General features: G+C 45.7%; 2 non-coding genes and 2 pseudogenes across 2 annotated transcripts; all 4 read left to right on the forward strand.

Annotated features, from left to right (window-relative positions):
* The first annotated feature begins 4,502 nt into the window (after positions 1-4,502).
* On the forward strand, positions 4,503-4,676 carry LOC148996205 (U2 spliceosomal RNA; annotated as a pseudogene).
* Positions 4,677-5,009: 333 nt separating this feature from the next.
* LOC148996206 (U1 spliceosomal RNA) lies at positions 5,010-5,174 on the forward strand. Its single transcript, XR_016149305.1, has one exon. It is a non-coding gene; the product is annotated as a U1 spliceosomal RNA (small nuclear RNA).
* A 6,573-nt stretch (positions 5,175-11,747) lies between these two features.
* Positions 11,748-11,924, forward strand: LOC148996207 (U2 spliceosomal RNA; annotated as a pseudogene).
* A 333-nt stretch (positions 11,925-12,257) lies between these two features.
* LOC148996208 (U1 spliceosomal RNA) lies at positions 12,258-12,422 on the forward strand. The gene has a single exon (XR_016149327.1). It is a non-coding gene; the product is annotated as a U1 spliceosomal RNA (small nuclear RNA).
* Positions 12,423-17,090: the final 4,668 nt, after the last annotated feature.

Genomic DNA, 17,090 nt, shown 5'->3' on the forward strand with positions numbered 1-17,090 from the left:
CCAAAGTTTTGCCAACAAGCTAAAAAACAACAAAATGGCCGCCCCACCCAAAGAGCAAACGATAAAGGAGGCGGGCCCTGAGGTTTTGGCGGGAAATTCAAATCCTCAGCCAGCCTCAGGGATTGGACTGGAAGAAGGAAGTGGGGCGGCCACAGGGGCGGAGTCAACTCGAACAGCTGGTCAGGGGGAGGAAGCCAATCCTCAAAATGATAATGGTAAAGAAGAGGTGGACGACAAAGAGGAGGAAACGGCTTCCTCCCTTGTCACCGTGTCTGAGGCTAGTGGGTCAACTAGTGGGAGTGAGACAGATTCTTCTCTTCCCAATGCTCAAGTGCAGAAAAGAACTGCGAGATCTCCTCTGGTCCAAACAGAGGAGAAAAAGCTGCGGGTAGCGCACCGGCTAGATAGTTCCCCCATGGAAGATCTAGACCGTGTGTGGCCCACAGACTCTCCTAATGAAGTATCTTTTCTGCATTTTAAGCTAAGAACATCGACGCCAAAGGCTTCACAAGAGGTTCTCTCTGTGAGCCCTGAGACGTCAAGCACTTTCCTCCCTGATCCCAGGCTTTCTGGGGAAAAGGGACGGCAAGTGCAACAAGAAATAACCTGATTTTAATTAAATCTCTGTAGTCCTTTTGTTGCTTTTAAATGTCTCATACCCTTTTAACCATACTGCTCATGGCTCTCACTATCTCCACCATCAATGTGAGAAGTGTGAGGAGCAATATACGAGCACAGAGTGTCCTATCCTTTTTAAAAACTTTTAAGTCAGATGTGTTTTTATTACAAGAATGTGGCCTGCCTTTTTTATCCAATTACAGAAAGTGGGAGGAGATTTGGACCCCAGGAGTTTCCGTTTGGAGTGGGTCCAATTTTAATAAAAATGACGGTGTCGCCATTTTAATACAAAACCCTAATATCTTGGTGAAGGGCAGCACTGTGGTGAGGGACGGGCGGGCAATTTTAGCTAATCTGACTTTTTTAGGTAAGGATTTTAACATTTTAAATGTGTATGGTTTTACAGACAAAAACAATAGGTATGAGCTTTTAGAAGACCTGCGGCCCCACATGTTAGGTAGGGCTCCCCTAGTGGTAGCAGGGGATTTTAATTGCGTTTTAACCAAGAAAGACAGGAAGAGGACAGAGGATTTTAAAGTTGACAAAACGTCGGTTTTATTGCAGGATTTAGTTAGAGATTTTAAATTAGTGGACTGTTTTAAAGCAATGCATCAGAGAGAGGAGGGCTTCACCTGGTTCAGTGGTGACGGCACCAGAGCCTCTCGCATTGACTACGTTTTTACACGGGACTGCCTGCCAACCGATGCAACATTAACCCCCCTCTTTTTTTCAGATCACACAATGCTGTCATGCACCCTTTCACTCCCCACTGGTGTGACTGCAGGGGGAGGGCTGTGGAAGCTGAACTGCTCCCTTTTGGAAGATAAAGATGTAGTCAGTGAGTACAGGGAGCAGTTCAGCCAATGGCAGACCCTCCAAGACTTCTACGACTCACGTGCACAGTGGTGGGAGATGGTAAAAGAACGGACGAGACAGTTTTTTAGAAAGATAGGAAAAATCAAAAAGAATAGATTAAATCGACGCATGATGGGGCTGCAAAAACGACTACAGAGATATTTTAACCTTTTAAACGATGGGATTGATTTTAGTGAAGAAATCAAAGAAATAAAGCAAGAAATGTCAGTTTTATCCGAAATTCAAAGCAAAGGTGTCATTTTAAGGAGCAGGGAGAAGGAGATTGAGGAAGGTGAAAGGTGCACGAGGTATTTCTTTAAAAAAATTATTTCACGGGGTGGGGCAATCACAGCTTTGAAAAGTGGAGGGAGGGAGGTTTACACCACAAAAGAAATTTTAAAGGAAACTGAAGTATTTTATGAAAACCTATACAGCACCAAAGAAGTCCACAATGACACATTACAGGAGGTTTTAGAGTTTTTAGAAAAGAAAGTCGAAGGCGAAGGTACAATTTTATCTCAAGATTTCAACATTTTAGAAATTCACAAAGCACTCAAAAGTTTTAAACGAGGAAAGTCCCCCGGCACCGATGGACTTCCTCTGGAGTTTTATTTGACTTTTTGGGATATTTTAGCTTTCGACTTACTGACTGTTTTTAAAGAATTTGAGACTCTTGAAAGACTTCCTGACAGCTTTAGAATAGGGATAGTTTCACTCTTACATAAGAAAGGGGACAAGACTGACTTACGGAACTGGCGACCCATCACTCTTTTAAATGTCGACTGTAAACTTTTTAGCAAAATTTTAGCCACACGCATGTCGACAGTTTTAGAGGACGTAATCCACCCGGATCAAGCATGCGCTGTGCCAGGAAGGAAGATCACGGACAGCCTGGTGCTGATCAGAGACGCCATCTGTTATGCGAGAGACAGAAACCTTCGGCTAGTAGTCCTAAATTTAGACTTTGAAAAAGCATTCGACCGTATCTCGCACCAGTTCCTTTTTAAGGTACTGGGTAAAATGGGATTTCCAGGGCGGTTCATAGCCTGGGTGGGACGGCTGTACAACAGTCTGGTCAGCAGAATTGTAGTTAATGGGCATTTATCCAAAGCTGTTAATATCTACAGCGGCGTCCGTCAGGGGTGTCCCTTATCTCCCCTTCTGTATGTGGCTTGTATAGAGCCACTGGCACAAATCTTGAGAAGGGACAAATGGATTAAAGGACTAGGCATTCCAGGGACTAGTGGACTGACGGCAACCTGCGTTTTATACATGGACGACGTGACCCTTTTAGCAACGGACGTTTTATCGGTACGAAGAGCAATGGACTTGACTGACTGGTACGGTCGGGCCTCAGGCGCCAAGCTCAATAGGAGCAAGTCTGAGGCCCAGCTCTTCGGGCCGTGGGGGAACGTTGACAAAGGTGGACTAGATTTGGATTTTAAAGATAATAATTTGAAAATTTTAGGTGTTAAATTTGACAGGGAGGGTGGAGGACAGGGTAACTGGACTGACATGTTAGGGAAAGTTAGGCAAAGACTGGGCTTTTGGGGACTAAGAAATCTGACGATTGAAGGCAAGATTTTAATTTTTAAAGCTGTGATTTTACCACTGATTTTACTTGTCTGTTCTGTTTTTAGTCCCCCACGAAGCTTCCTGATTGACCTGGAGAGAGCAGTGTTTTACTTCCTGTGGGGGTCCAAGTGGGAGCGACTCAAAAGAGAAGTAGTGAAGAAAAGGAAGGAGAATGGCGGAAAAGGGCTCCCAGACCCCCACCTGTTTTTAGGCAGCCGCTTCACTGCCCTCCACATTAAATACGCCCTGACCCCATCCAGAGAACACAAGACAGCAGCCATGACCCGATTCTGGATGGGGTCATACTTAAGATCTTTGAAAATTTTACCCGTTGATCTTAAATGTCCAGTGTCTTTTAATCTGTCAAAAGAACATCTTTTTATTAAGAATTTTTTAAAGAAATACCTTTTAGAAGCGAATGATGCCACTGTTTTAACTAACCACAAGTCTCTTGTCTCTCTTGTGCAGGATCGAGAATCGGTGAGTCCAGTTCCAGGCCTCACACTAGGTGAGGCCAAAGACGTTTGGAGGAACGCAGCCCACCCAGCTCTCCAGAACAGGCTTAAGGACTTGTCGTGGATGGTGGCCCATGAGATCCTCCCGGTCAGGGCGGTTATGCACTCCAGAGGCATGGCCAAAAACCCCACCTGCCCACGGTCCGGATGTGGTTCCCCGGAGACCGTCTACCATCTGCTCTGGGAGTGCGGTGCTGCGCGGGACCTGTGGGCCAAGACCAGCCCCCTGGTTTTCCCGTGCCTGCCGGCGGGTCGGGCCCAGGTGGGATACAGGCTCGCCATCCTGGGGGTGGGTCAGGGCTTGAAGGAGCTAACATCACAGCAATTTACCTCGCTCTGGCTCACCCTCAACCATATCAAGGATGCCATCTGGGCCACCAGAAACCTGCTGGTGGGGAAACGCGTTACGGTGCCCCTCCACGCGTGCGAGCAATTAGTTAGATCTGCGCTGCAGGAGGCGCCGGACGTCGTTATTCGGATGGGGGGGCTGGGGTCACACCAAAGAGGTCCCGGCCACCCCCGACCCTGGCCGCCCGTAGATGCACCCTCACCACACCGGCTACGGGAACAGCGGGCCAGCGGGCCGGAGGAGAGGGGATCTCCGCTGGGCGCTGGAAGCGAGGAGTCTGGGGCCTGTTCTGGAGACCTGGAGTGAATGGACATTCTTGATAGGGACTCACCCTCGATCCTGTACAAGAGATGTTTTATGTGGCATAATTTATTGTTTTATTGTTTTTTATCTGACATGTTTTATTGTTTTATTCCTATTATTTAAACCATTTACCTTTCTTTTAAAACATACATGGACTTTTTACACAACACACAAACACAAGAAACTTTTAACAGTAAATAATGTGTCCCTTTTAATATGTGTAAAAATGTGATCTAAAAGAAAAAATGTACATTCAAATGGAAATAATGGAATGACACTGTGACAATAAAACTTTTCGAAAGAAAAAATCTGTTCTTATCAGTTTAATATCTGATACGTGCCCTACCCGGGCACCACATATTAAATTGATTTTTGGTCCTGGGAGATGGAATAGGGGCTTGCTCCGTCCACTCCACGCATCGACCCGGTATTGCAGTACTTCTGGGAACGGTGCACCCTCCTAAAGTGTTCAATGAAAGAAATGTAGTGGTCTTGTGTGGCAGACGGTGATAATGGAGCTAGTGTGAGTGGGTGTTGTAGGTGATCATGTGCTATACTAGCCTGGGTAGAATTGTGGTGTAAAAACAAGACAAAAAGGAACCCCTGTTCCTCTGTCGGTTTAACATCTGATCCGTCCACTATTCGGGGACGGCGCATTATGTACATTTATGGCTCATGGAGCCGGATGCGGAGCGTGCAAAAAAAAAAAAAAAAAGCCCCTTTTTTGACTGGCAAACCGCTGGTGAGGATTGGGGAGAGGGACAGGGTGCTTCTGACTGAAGGCCTGGGAATTCATACTTACCTGGCAGGGGAGACACCATGATCAGGAAGGTGGTTCACCCAGGGCGAGGCTCGGCCATTGCACTCTGGGTTGTGCTGACCCCTGCGAATTCCCCAAATGTGGGAATCTCGACTGCATAATTTATGGTAGTGGGGGACTGCGTTCGCGCTCTCCCCTGGACAACACTGGTTAAAAGGGCAGATTGTTAAAGCTCCACTTGAGGTTCTTTTGTTTTGTTTTTTTTCTCCACTTCTTCAATATCCAGAGGCAGTCCAGAGAGTTGAACTGCGGCGGTTGCTCGAGAGATACGAAACAGTCTAGGACCGGTCTGTGTGAGGAGGGTTTTCTTTTTTCTCCTCAATTCTTCAAATAGTCTCCAATATTTGACGGACGACTTAGTTCACAGCAGTTGTCCTGGAGGCAAAGTTGTTCGGAATGAGGAGTTCTATCATGTGGTATGAAAACATTGTGCACGTGTGAAACGTCACGTGATACACAGCCACCCATGTTGTGTTTTTTTCTGTTTACAGCGCCACCAAGTGGCCAGTCGCCGCATTCCTCTTCACGTGACCACGGGCTGAGCCCGTACACAGGTGTACCGAGTTGGGTGCAATTGTCTCATTCCGTTGGAGAGTTATAGCCGTTCAAGTAAAGCCCGCCTCGCCCACCCCCAACGTTTTGGCGTACCGTCGCCAACGTGGATGGAAATTCCAACTGTTTCCCGATCCCTGTTGGCAGTCAGACTCCAGAGAATCTTTCTGCACCGGTTTGGGTCAGATCGGGCAAAAAACCTAGGACTAGTGTGCAAAAGTAGGTTTTTCAGAAAATCCAAAATACCCGAAAATCTCGCCAGCGCGACCACCCAATCCGAGGCATGCATCTTGTTCGGCTCGAGCCAAGGATTCCGGTGATGTAAGACACTTGGGTCTGCGACCGACGGTCGAGGAGTTACAAGCCATTTCGTACTTTTGATCGCTGCAGCGCCACCTTGGGGCCGATCGGGGCGAGCCTTGGTGAGGTTGTAGTACCGGGCCGGTCCTACCATCCCTCAGAGTTTCAAGTCTCTACCACGGACGCTTTGGTCTGCCCGCTCACTTTTAAGGCGGAATGTTGATGATCCAAAATCCCAGGTTGCACTCCAGAGTGTCTTTGCTGTGCACTCTGTTGTGATCCATTTTCGGTGTCAACCAATCTGAGCTGAGCTTGTTTGCCGGCGACCTTAGACCCTCTCGCCGCGGCCCAGGTGGGCGTGGCCTTTGCCGGCTCCCCCGCCTCGGCGTCGCTGCGTCATCGCTTCTCGGCCTTTTGGCTAAGATCAAGTGTCTGGTCCCAAGGTAGAGACAGCGATCGCCTCTTGGAGGTTTTTCCGGCTCGGGTCCTTCCGTGACTTGAGCCTCAAACTTTTGAGAGGTACATTGATCCAGCTGCTTTTATTCCGGTTCGGTTTTAAGGTAAGACCTTTTTATCTATTTATTTATTTATTTATTTATTGTTTTTTTAAGTTTTAGGCTGTTGGTGCCTCCACCATGTCGGCTGCCCGTGCCGGCATGCGGAGGCACCACAGCGTGCGGTTTTTATTTAAAGAGGTGAATGGTAAGCTCCTGGGGTTGTCACGTCTTGACTTCTCCAGGAAGCTGATCCAGAAAACCCTCAATTTTAAACCTGATGACTTGAACTGCTTGGTAACTCTCCCCCTGAACAAAGGTTTTGATTTAAGTTTCAAAAGCGCTTCCCTGTTAACTGAATTCTGGCAAAGGTTTGATGCATGCAAAGCCCAGTTTTCAATGTTTACTGTGGAAAAACTTTCTGACAATTCACTTAAAACTGTGATTGTCAGGATGTTTAATGAAACTGTGAATGGAGAAGACATTTGTGTCTGGTTGGGTAGATTTTGCACTGTTCGGGGGCAACCAGTCAAAGTGTTAGATGAAGACGGCATCTGGAATTGCTCCTGGCGAATTCCCATTAAACAATGGGAAGACGCCGGGGGCTACCAGGGCCTGAAACATCTACCTTCAATGATTGTGTTGGGAGAGAACAGAGGCTACATTCACTATCAAGGAATGCCTAAATTGTGCAGAAAGTGTGGGAGAATGGGGCATTTAGCCGATGCATGCAATGAATTAACATGTGGGAAGTGTAGAGGAATTGGTCATACTTTTGAAGAATGTACCATTGGCAGAAGGTGTAATCTTTGTGGTGAAACTAACCATCTCTACAGAGATTGCCCTAAAAGTTTTGCCAACAAATTGAAAGGTAACAAAATGGCCGCCCCACATGTGGAACAAACAAAAGAGCAAAGGAAGGAGGAGGCGGTCCCTGAGGTTTTGGCGGGAAATTCTATTTCCCAGCCAGCCTCAGGGAGTGGGCAAGAGGAAGGAAGTGGGGCGGCCATAGGGGCGGAGCCAAGTTTTAACAGCAAACAGAGTGAGGAAGCCGTTCCCCAACAAGAGATAAGCGAAAACAAAATAGAGGAGGAGGATGTAACGGCTTCCTCACTCTACACCGTATCGGAGGTTAGCGTGGTGGATAGTGGGGGTGAATCCGAGGGTTCACTTCCCAATGCTCAGGTGCAAAAAAGGTCTGCGAGATCTCCTCTGCTTCAAACAGAGGAGAAAAGGCTGCGGGCATCGCTCCGGCTAGATAGTACCTCCTTGGTAGATCTAGACCGTGTGTGGCCCGCAGATTCTCCCAATGAAGTCTCCTTTTTGCACGTTAAGCTAATAACATCGTCGCCGAAGGATCCACAAGAGGCCCTCTCTGTGGACTCCAAGGTGACGAGCATTTGCCCTCCTGATCCCAGTTTTTCTGGGGAAAAGGAGAAGCAAGTGATACATGACATAACATGATTTTAATGTAACTTTCTGCAGTCTTTTGGTTTTATTCTTCTATTAATGCTTGTATTTTTAACCTTACTGCTCATGGCCCTCACTATCTCTACAATCAATGTGAGAAGTGTGAGGTCTACTCTGCGAGCACAGAGTGTGTTATCCTTTTTAAAAACTTTTAAGTCAGATGTGTTTTTATTGCAAGAATGTGGTTTGCCTTTTTTAACAAATTACAGGAAGTGGGAGGAGATTTGGACCCCAGGATTTTCCATTTGGAGTGGGTCCAATTTTAACAAAAATGACGGTGTTGCTATTTTAATAAAAAATCCCAACCTTTTGGTGAAGGGCAGCACTGTGGTGAGGGACGGGCGGGCAATTTTAGCAAATCTGACTTTTTTAGGTAAGGATCTTAATATTTTAAATATGTATGGTTTTACAGAAAAAAAGAACAGGTATGAGCTTTTAGAAGACTCGCAACCCCACATGCTAGGCAGGGCTCCCCTAGTGGTAGCAGGGGATTTTAATTGTGTTTTATCAAAAAATGACAGAAAGAGGGTAGGAGATGATTTTAAGGTAGACAAGACATCGGTTTTATTACAAAATATAGTCAAAGATTTTAAGTTAGTCGACTGTTTTAAAACAATGCATCAAAGAGAGGAGGGCTTCACCTGGTTCAGTGGTGACGGTGCCAGAGCCTCTCGAATTGACTATGTTTTTACAAGGGACCTCCCGCCGACCGATGCTACATTGACCCCCCTCTTTTTTTCCGATCACATGATGCTGTCTTGCACTCTTTCACTTCCCACGGGTGTGACTGCAGGGGGAGGGCTGTGGAAGCTGAACTGTTCCCTGTTAGAAGACGAGGAAGTGGTAAAAGAGTATAGGGAGCAGTTCAGCCAATGGCAGACCCTCCAGGACTTTTACGACTCACGTGCACAGTGGTGGGAGATGGTGAAACAAAGGACAGGACGGTTTTTTAAACAAATTGGGAGAGAAAAAAAGAATAAAGAAAAAAGACGCATGATGGGGTTGCAAAAAAGACTGCAGAGATATTTTAACCTTTTAAACAATGGATTGGATTTTACAAATGAAATAAAAGAAGTAAAGAAAGAAATGTCAGATCTGTCTGAAATAAAGAGCAAAGGTGTCATTTTAAGATGTAAAGAAAGGGAGTTAGAGGAAGGAGAGAAGTGTACCAGATATTTTTTTAAAAAGACAATAGCTCGGGGAGGGTCCATCAATGCTTTAAAAACTTTTAGAGGGGAGGAAGTAAACACAACTGACCAGATTTTAGGGGAAATTGAAAGTTTTTACAGTAATTTATATGACACTAAAGAGGTACACAATGGCACCTTAGAGGAAGTTTTAGGGGTTTTAGATAAAAAAGTTAACAGTCCAAATGTGCTTTTATCCCAGGATTTTAATCTTTTAGAGTTGAAAAAAGCTTTAAAGGGTTTTAAGAAGGGGAAGTCACCGGGCATGGACGGACTCCCCTTTGAGTTTTACCTGACTTTCTGGGACATTTTAGCACACGACTTACTTACAGTTTTTAAAGAATTTGAGACTCTTGACAGACTTCCAGACAGCTTTAGAGTAGGGATAGTTACACTACTGTACAAAAAAGGAGACAAGACTGACTTAAGAAACTGGCGACCAATCACTCTTTTAAATTATGATTGTAAACTTTTTAGTAAAATTTTAGCTACACGCATGTCGACCGTTTTAGAGGACGTAATCCACCTGGATCAAGCTTGCGCTGTGCCCGGCAGGAAGATCACGGACAGCCTAATACTGATCAGAGACGCCATCTGTTATGCGAGAGACAGAAACATTCGGCTTGTAGTCCTAAATTTAGACTTCGAAAAAGCATTTGATCGAGTTTCGCACCAGTACCTCCTTCAGGTACTGCAAAAAATGGGCTTTTCTGAGAGGTTTCTAGCTTGGGTGGGACTGCTGTATGAGGACTTGGGCAGCAAAATTCTTGTAAATGGGCATCTTACCAAAGCTGTAAATATCCGCAGCGGTGTCCGTCAGGGGTGTCCCTTATCTCCCCTTCTGTACGTGGCTTGTATTGAGCCACTGGCACAAATCTTGAGAAGGGATAAATGGATTAAAGGACTAGACATCCCAGGAACTGGTGGACTGACGGCGACCTGTGTTTTATATATGGACGACGTGACCCTTTTAGCGACTGACCTTTTATCAGTACGAAGAGCAATGGACTTGACTGACTGGTACGGTCGGGCCTCGGGCGCCAAGCTTAACAGGAGTAAGTCCGAGGCCCTGCTCTTCGGGCCGTGGGGGGACGTTGACAAAGGCGGACTAGATTTGGATTTTAAAGATAATAATTTGAAAATTTTAGGTGTGAAATTTGACAGGGAGGGTGGAGGACAGGGTAACTGGACTGACATGTTAGGGAAAGTTAGGCAAAGACTGGGCTTTTGGGGACTAAGACAACTGACGTATGAAGGCAAGATTTTAATTTTTAAAGCTGTGATTTTACCACTGATTTTACTTGTCTGTTCTGTTTTTAGTCCCCCAAGACGATTCCTAGCCAAGTTGGAGAGGGCGGTATTTTATTTCCTGTGGGGGTCCAAGTGGGAAAGACTCAAGAGGGAGGTCGTCAAAAAGAAAAAAGAGAATGGCGGAAAAGGGCTCCCAGACCCCCACCTGTTTTTAGGCAGCCGCTTCACTGCCCTCCACATTAAATACGCCCTGACCCCATCCAGAGAACACAAGACAGCAGCCATGACCCGATTCTGGATGGGGTCATACTTAAGATCTTTGAAAATTTTACCCGTTGATCTTAAATGTCCAGTGTCTTTTAATCTGTCAAAAGAACATCTTTTTATTAAGAATTTTTTAAAGAAATACCTTTTAGAAACGAATGATGCCACTGTTTTAACTAACCACAAGTCTCTTGTCTCTCTTGTGCAGGATCGAGAATCGGTGAGTCCAGTTCCAGGCCTCACACTAGGTGAGGCCAAAGACGTTTGGAGGAACGCAGCCCACCCAGCTCTCCAGAACAGGCTTAAGGACTTGTCGTGGATGGTGGCCCATGAGATCCTCCCGGTCAGGGCGGTTATGCACTCCAGAGGCATGGCCAAAAACCCCACCTGCCCACGGTCCGGATGTGGTTCCCCGGAGACCGTCTACCATCTGCTCTGGGAGTGCGGTGCTGCGCGGGACCTGTGGGCCAAGACCAGCCCCCTGTTTTTCCCGTGCCTGCCGGCGGGTCGGGCCCAGGTGGGATACAGGCTCGCCATCCTGGGGGTGGGTCAGGGCTTGAAGGAGCTAACATCACAGCAATTTACCTCGCTCTGGCTCACCCTCAACCATATCAAGGATGCCATCTGGGCCACCAGAAACCTGCTGGTGGGGAAACGCGTTACGGTGCCCCTCCACGCGTGCGAGCAATTAGTTAGATCTGCGCTGCAGGAGGCGCCGGACGTCGTTATTCGGATGGGGGGGCTGGGGTCACACCAAAGAGGTCCCGGCCACCCCCGATCCTGGCCGCCCGTAGATGCACCCTCACCACACCGGCTACGGGAACAGCGGGCCAGCGGGCCGGAGGAGAGGGGATCTCCGCTGGGCGCTGGAAGCGAGGAGTCCGGGGCCTGTTCTGGAGACCTGGAGTGAATGGACATTCTTGATAGGGACTCACCCTCGATCCTGTACAAGAGATGTTTTATGTGGCATAATTTATTGTTTTATTGGTTTTTATCTGACATGTTTTATTGTTTTATTCCTATTATTTAAACCATTTACCTTTCTTTTAAAACATACATGGACTTTTTACACAACACACAAACACAAGAAACTTTTAACAGTATATAATGTGTCCCTTTTAATATGTGTAAAAATGTGATCTAAAAGAAAAAATGTACATGCAAATGGAAATAATGGAATGACACTGTGACAATAAAACTTTTCGAAAGAAAAAAAAATCTGTTCTTATCAGTTTAATATCTGATACGTGCCCTACCCGGGCACCACATATTAAATTGATTTTTGGTCCTGGGAGATGGAATAGGGGCTTGCTCCGTCCACTCCACGCATCGACCCGGTATTGCAGTACTTCTGGGAACGGTGCACCCTCCTAAAGTGTTCAATGAAAGAAATGTAGTGGTCTTGTGTGGCAGACGGTGATAATGGAGCTAGTGTGAGTGGGTGTTGTAGGTGATCATGTGCTATACTAGCCTGGGTAGAATTGTGGTGTAAAAACAAGACAAAAAGGAACCCCTGTTCCTCTGTCGGTTTAACATCTGATCCGTCCACTATTCGGGGACGGCGCATTATGTACATTTATGGCTCATGGAGCCGGATGCGGAGCGTGCAAAAAAAAAAAAAAAAAGCCCCTTTTTTGACTGGCAAACCGCTGGTGAGGATTGGGGAGAGGGACAGGGTGCTTCTGACTGAAGGCCTGGGAATTCATACTTACCTGGCAGGGGAGACACCATGATCAGGAAGGTGGTTCACCCAGGGCGAGGCTCGGCCATTGCACTCTGGGTTGTGCTGACCCCTGCGAATTCCCCAAATGTGGGAATCTCGACTGCATAATTTATGGTAGTGGGGGACTGCGTTCGCGCTCTCCCCTGGACAACACTGGTTAAAAGGGCAGATTGTTAAAGCTCCACTTGAGGTTCTTTTGTTTTGTTTTTTTTCTCCACTTCTTCAATATCCAGAGGCAGTCCAGAGAGTTGAACTGCGGCGGTTGCTCGAGAGATACGAAACAGTCTAGGACCGGTCTGTGTGAGGAGGGTTTTCTTTTTTCTCCTCAATTCTTCAAATAGTCTCCAATATTTGACGGACGACTTAGTTCACAGCAGTTGTCCTGGAGGCAAAGTTGTTCGGAATGAGGAGTTCTATCATGTGGTATGAAAACATTGTGCACGTGTGAAACGTCACGTGATACACAGCCACCCATGTTGTGTTTTTTTCTGTTTACAGCGCCACCAAGTGGCCAGTCGCCGCATTCCTCTTCACGTGACCACGGGCTGAGCCCGTACACAGGTGTACCGAGTTGGGTGCAATTGTCTCATTCCGTTGGAGAGTTATAGCCGTTCAAGTAAAGCCCGCCTCGCCCACCCCCAACGTTTTGGCGTACCGTCGCCAACGTGGATGGAAATTCCAACTGTTTCCCGATCCCTGTTGGCAGTCAGACTCCAGAGAATCTTTCTGCACCGGTTTGGGTCAGATCGGGCAAAAAACCTAGGACTAGTGTGCAAAAGTAGGTTTTTCAGAAAATCCAAAATACCCGAAAATCTCGCCAGCGCGACCACCCAATCCGAGGCATGCATCTTGTTCGGCTCGAGCCAAGGATTCCGGTGATGTAAGACACTTGGGTCTGCGACCGACGGTCGAGGAGTTACGAGCCATTTCGTACTTTTGATCGCTGCAGCGCCACCTTGGGGCCGATCGGGGCGAGCCTTGGTGAGGTTGTAGTACCGGGCCGGTCCTACCATCCCTCAGAGTTTCAAGTCTCTACCACGGACGCTTTGGTCTGCCCGCTCACTTTTAAGGCGGAATGTTGATGATCCAAAATCCCAGGTTGCACTCCAGAGTGTCTTTGCTGTGCACTCTGTTGTGATCCATTTTCGGTGTCAACCAATCTGAGCTGAGCTTGTTTGCCGGCGACCTTAGACCCTCTCGCCGCGGCCCAGGTGGGCGTGGCCTTTGCCGGCTCCCCCGCCTCGGCGTCGCTGCGTCATCGCTTCTCGGCCTTTTGGCTAAGATCAAGTGCAAGTGGCTTGACCGCAGTTCTTGGTTGCTAAAGGTCTGTGAAGGAGTGGGGAAGTGATGGCGGAAGGAATTTTTGAGAGAAGAGTAAAGAACACGTCAAGACTTTACTGGGAAGGATCCAGAGAAGAAGAGATGCCGGAAAGGGAAGAATTCATCCAAAAAGTTATCATCAATTTGTTGAAGATTGACCCTCCAGAGATTCTCGGAATCCAAAGAAATGGCAAAGATAAGTATTTTGATGTCACGATGAAAAACAGCATTTTGTTTCAGAGACTTTTGGAAAAGTTCAGAGAAAATGAAGGTCAGCGTCCTCTGGATAAGTTTAGAATACAGTCCTTGGGGAGAAATAATTTCCGGATTTTGACAATCAACATGTTTGACATGAATATGGAAGATGAAGAGGTGGAATCTTTTCTTCGAAACCATGTTAAAATAATATCGACAGTAAGGTACAGAAGGGACAGATTCGGGGTATGGAACGGACAAAGGCAGTATCAAGTGTTGCTCAACGAGGACCCTGCTGGTTTCCAGGGTTACCATCATCCTCCGGCCAATTTTAAAATTGCGGGTGTAAGGGGGTACATAGTGTACTCCGGTCAGCCTCAATTTTGTAGAAGATGTCAGGAATTTGGACACTTGGAATACCAATGCGTTATAAGATGTCTGAACTGTAAAGAATTGGGGCATGCTGCCTCAGAGTGTCTGAAACCGAAAGTGTGCAAGGAGTGTGGGGCTACTGATCATCTTTTCAGGACATGTCCAAAACGGAAAAGAACGTATGCCAGTGCAGCAAGAGGAGAAGATGGAGAAGACCTTAGGCCAATTGAAGTTGTTATTAAGGAAGTACAGGCATACCATGGAGCTCTTACTGGCCAGAATGAAGAAGTATACCAGATGGGTTCACCTACGGATACAGAGATAATGGAGGGAGTGAGAGGAGTCACAGCAGGATGCCCTGTTTTAGCTTCTGTCCCAGCTGAGCTAACAAATCCAGCTTTTGAGGAATCGGAGAAAATGGAAGAGGAGGGGGGTGAGTTACAGGGTACAGTGAGTCCAGACACCCTACATCTCACAACTAATATTTCCTGGGGTGACAGAATGGAGGATGAGGAAGAGCAAGGAGCTGAAGGATCCTGGAAGTTAGCTTCTAAGACAAGTAAAAGGAAATTGGAAGGAAACGAGGAAGAAAATAAGATTGAGGTATCAAATTCATTTAGTGTGCTGGATCAGCGGACGGATGATGAGGAGTCTTTGAGCTTACCTGAGTTTGCGGATGGATCGTCGATGGCTGGGTCCCTGATAGTGCCTCCTGTGGTAACATCAGAGGAAGAGGTGGAGGTTTCGGAGCTGGGGTCGATGTCTGGTAGTTTCCTATCGAGGGAAGACGTGGAGTTTTTTATAGGGACCACTGGATTCATAGAAGGCACAGACAAGGAGAAAAGAAATGGAAAGAAGAAGAAAACGTTACCTGATGATCTTTATGAATGATGGACTTGAAGTTTGTATCTCTCAATGTGAGAGGTTTGAGGGATGCTGGAAAGAGGGGTGCTCTGTTTTGTTCTCTGTTATCTATGGACTTCGAGGTGGCATTCCTACAAGAGTGTCACCTGAAAGGAGAAGAAGATACAATAACTTTTTCTAAAGAATGGACTTCCGGGGTGTCATATTGGAGTATTGGGAATGTACATTCAGATGGACTGGGGATAGTGTTTAAGAAAAATGGATTCATGATAGAGAATTATGTATCTCTTGTGCCGGGGAGATTACAATGTCTGGATGCACGATGGGGTGAGTATAAATATCGCTTTATTAATGTATATGCACCCTGTAATAGAAGTAAAAGACTGGAATTTTTCAAAAACTTACCAAATTTATGGGATACCAATAGATGTGTAATAATGGGGGGTGATTTCAATATAACGTTGGACAGTTTGGAAAAAAATGGGGAAATTGACTTCTCAGGGATTTACTTAAAAGAGGAATTAGGAGAGCATTTCTTACAGGATGCATATAGGAAATGTAATAAAGATGATCCAGGGTTTACATGGGGTAATACGAGGGGCAATAGAAGTAGATTAGATTATTTTTTTATAACACAGGGGATAGAAATAAAAGAGTTGAGGATTGTACCATGTTGGTGTTCGGATCATGGAATGTTGTTAGTCACAATAGTTAATAATGAGGTAAGCATGGGTAAGGGCTATTGGAAGATGAATATTAGTTTGTTGGAGGATGATATATTTAAAAAGGAATTTAAAGATTTTTACAAATTATGGCAAGAGTTTAAAGTGGGGTATGTATCGCTTTTAGAATGGTGGGAGGTGTTGAAAAAAGAAATTGCGGGGTTTTGCATAAGATATACAGAAAAGAAAAGAAGACAGGAAAGGAGGGAGGTTTGGAAGGACAATAATAGATTGCAAAAAATAATGGCAAATCAAAATGTAGGGTTAGAGGTGAGAGAGGAGGAAATTGCGGACATAAAGGGGAAAATTAAAATGTACTATACTAAAAAGGCAAAGGAGTTTGCGTTTTTAGCAAAGGTAGAGGAAAGGGAAAAAGATGAGAAAGTAACTAAATATTTTTTTCAAACAATAAAACAGAAACAGAGAGGGGAAATAATTGATGGGTTTATGTCAGAAAAAGGAGAAGTTAAAGGTAAAGAAAACATGTTTAAATATGTCTGTGGCTTTTATAAGGAACTGTTTTCTAAAAGAGAGGTAGATGGGAGGAAGGAAGGGGAGTTATTGGGAGGTATAAAGAGAGTCCTACTTAAGAAACATAGAGAAAAAATAGGGGGTGAGATCAAGGAAGAGGAAATTAAAGCAGCCCTTACCTCAATGAAAGGGAATAAAACTCCAGGGGGGGATGGGTTGCCGAAAGAGTTTTATGGGTGCTTTTGGGACATCATAAAAAAAGATTTGGTGATGGTATATAGAGAGGTGTACAAGACAGGCAAGTTAACTGAGTCTATGAGTTCGGGGGTAATACACCTAATCCACAAGAAAGGTGAAAAAAAAGATATAAAAAATTGGAGACCAATAACCGTTTTAACAACTGATTATAAAATTTTAAGTAAGTGTTTAACAAATAGGTTACTGGAGGTGATGTCGGTATTGGTGAATCCAGATCAAACTTGTGGGGTTAAGGGAAGGGCTGGTTCTTTTAATTTATTGCTCATAAGAGATATCATTAGCTGGGTTGAAGAGAGAGATCTGCCTTTGTGCATACTGAGTCTAGATCAGGAGAAAGCCTTCGACAGGGTTAACCATGAATTCTTATTTAAGGTATTAGGGGAAATGAATGTTGGGGAAGAGTTTATCTCATGGGTAAGGGTCCTATATAATGAAGTACATAGTAGGGTGAAGATAAATGGGTTTTTGAGTGAACCGATTGAACAAAGGGGAGGTGTTAGGCAGGGATGTCCATTGTCTCCTCTGTTGTATGTCTTGTTTATAGAGCCTTTGGCAGAAAGAATAAGGAACGAGCAATACATTGAAGGAGTGCACATACCGGGAGGGTTGGGT

The sequence above is a fragment of the Pimephales promelas genome, chromosome 2, assembly GCF_988280905.1.
Source record: "Pimephales promelas chromosome 2, fPimPro1.hap1.1, whole genome shotgun sequence".
Classification (NCBI taxonomy): Eukaryota; Metazoa; Chordata; class Actinopteri; order Cypriniformes; family Leuciscidae; genus Pimephales; species Pimephales promelas.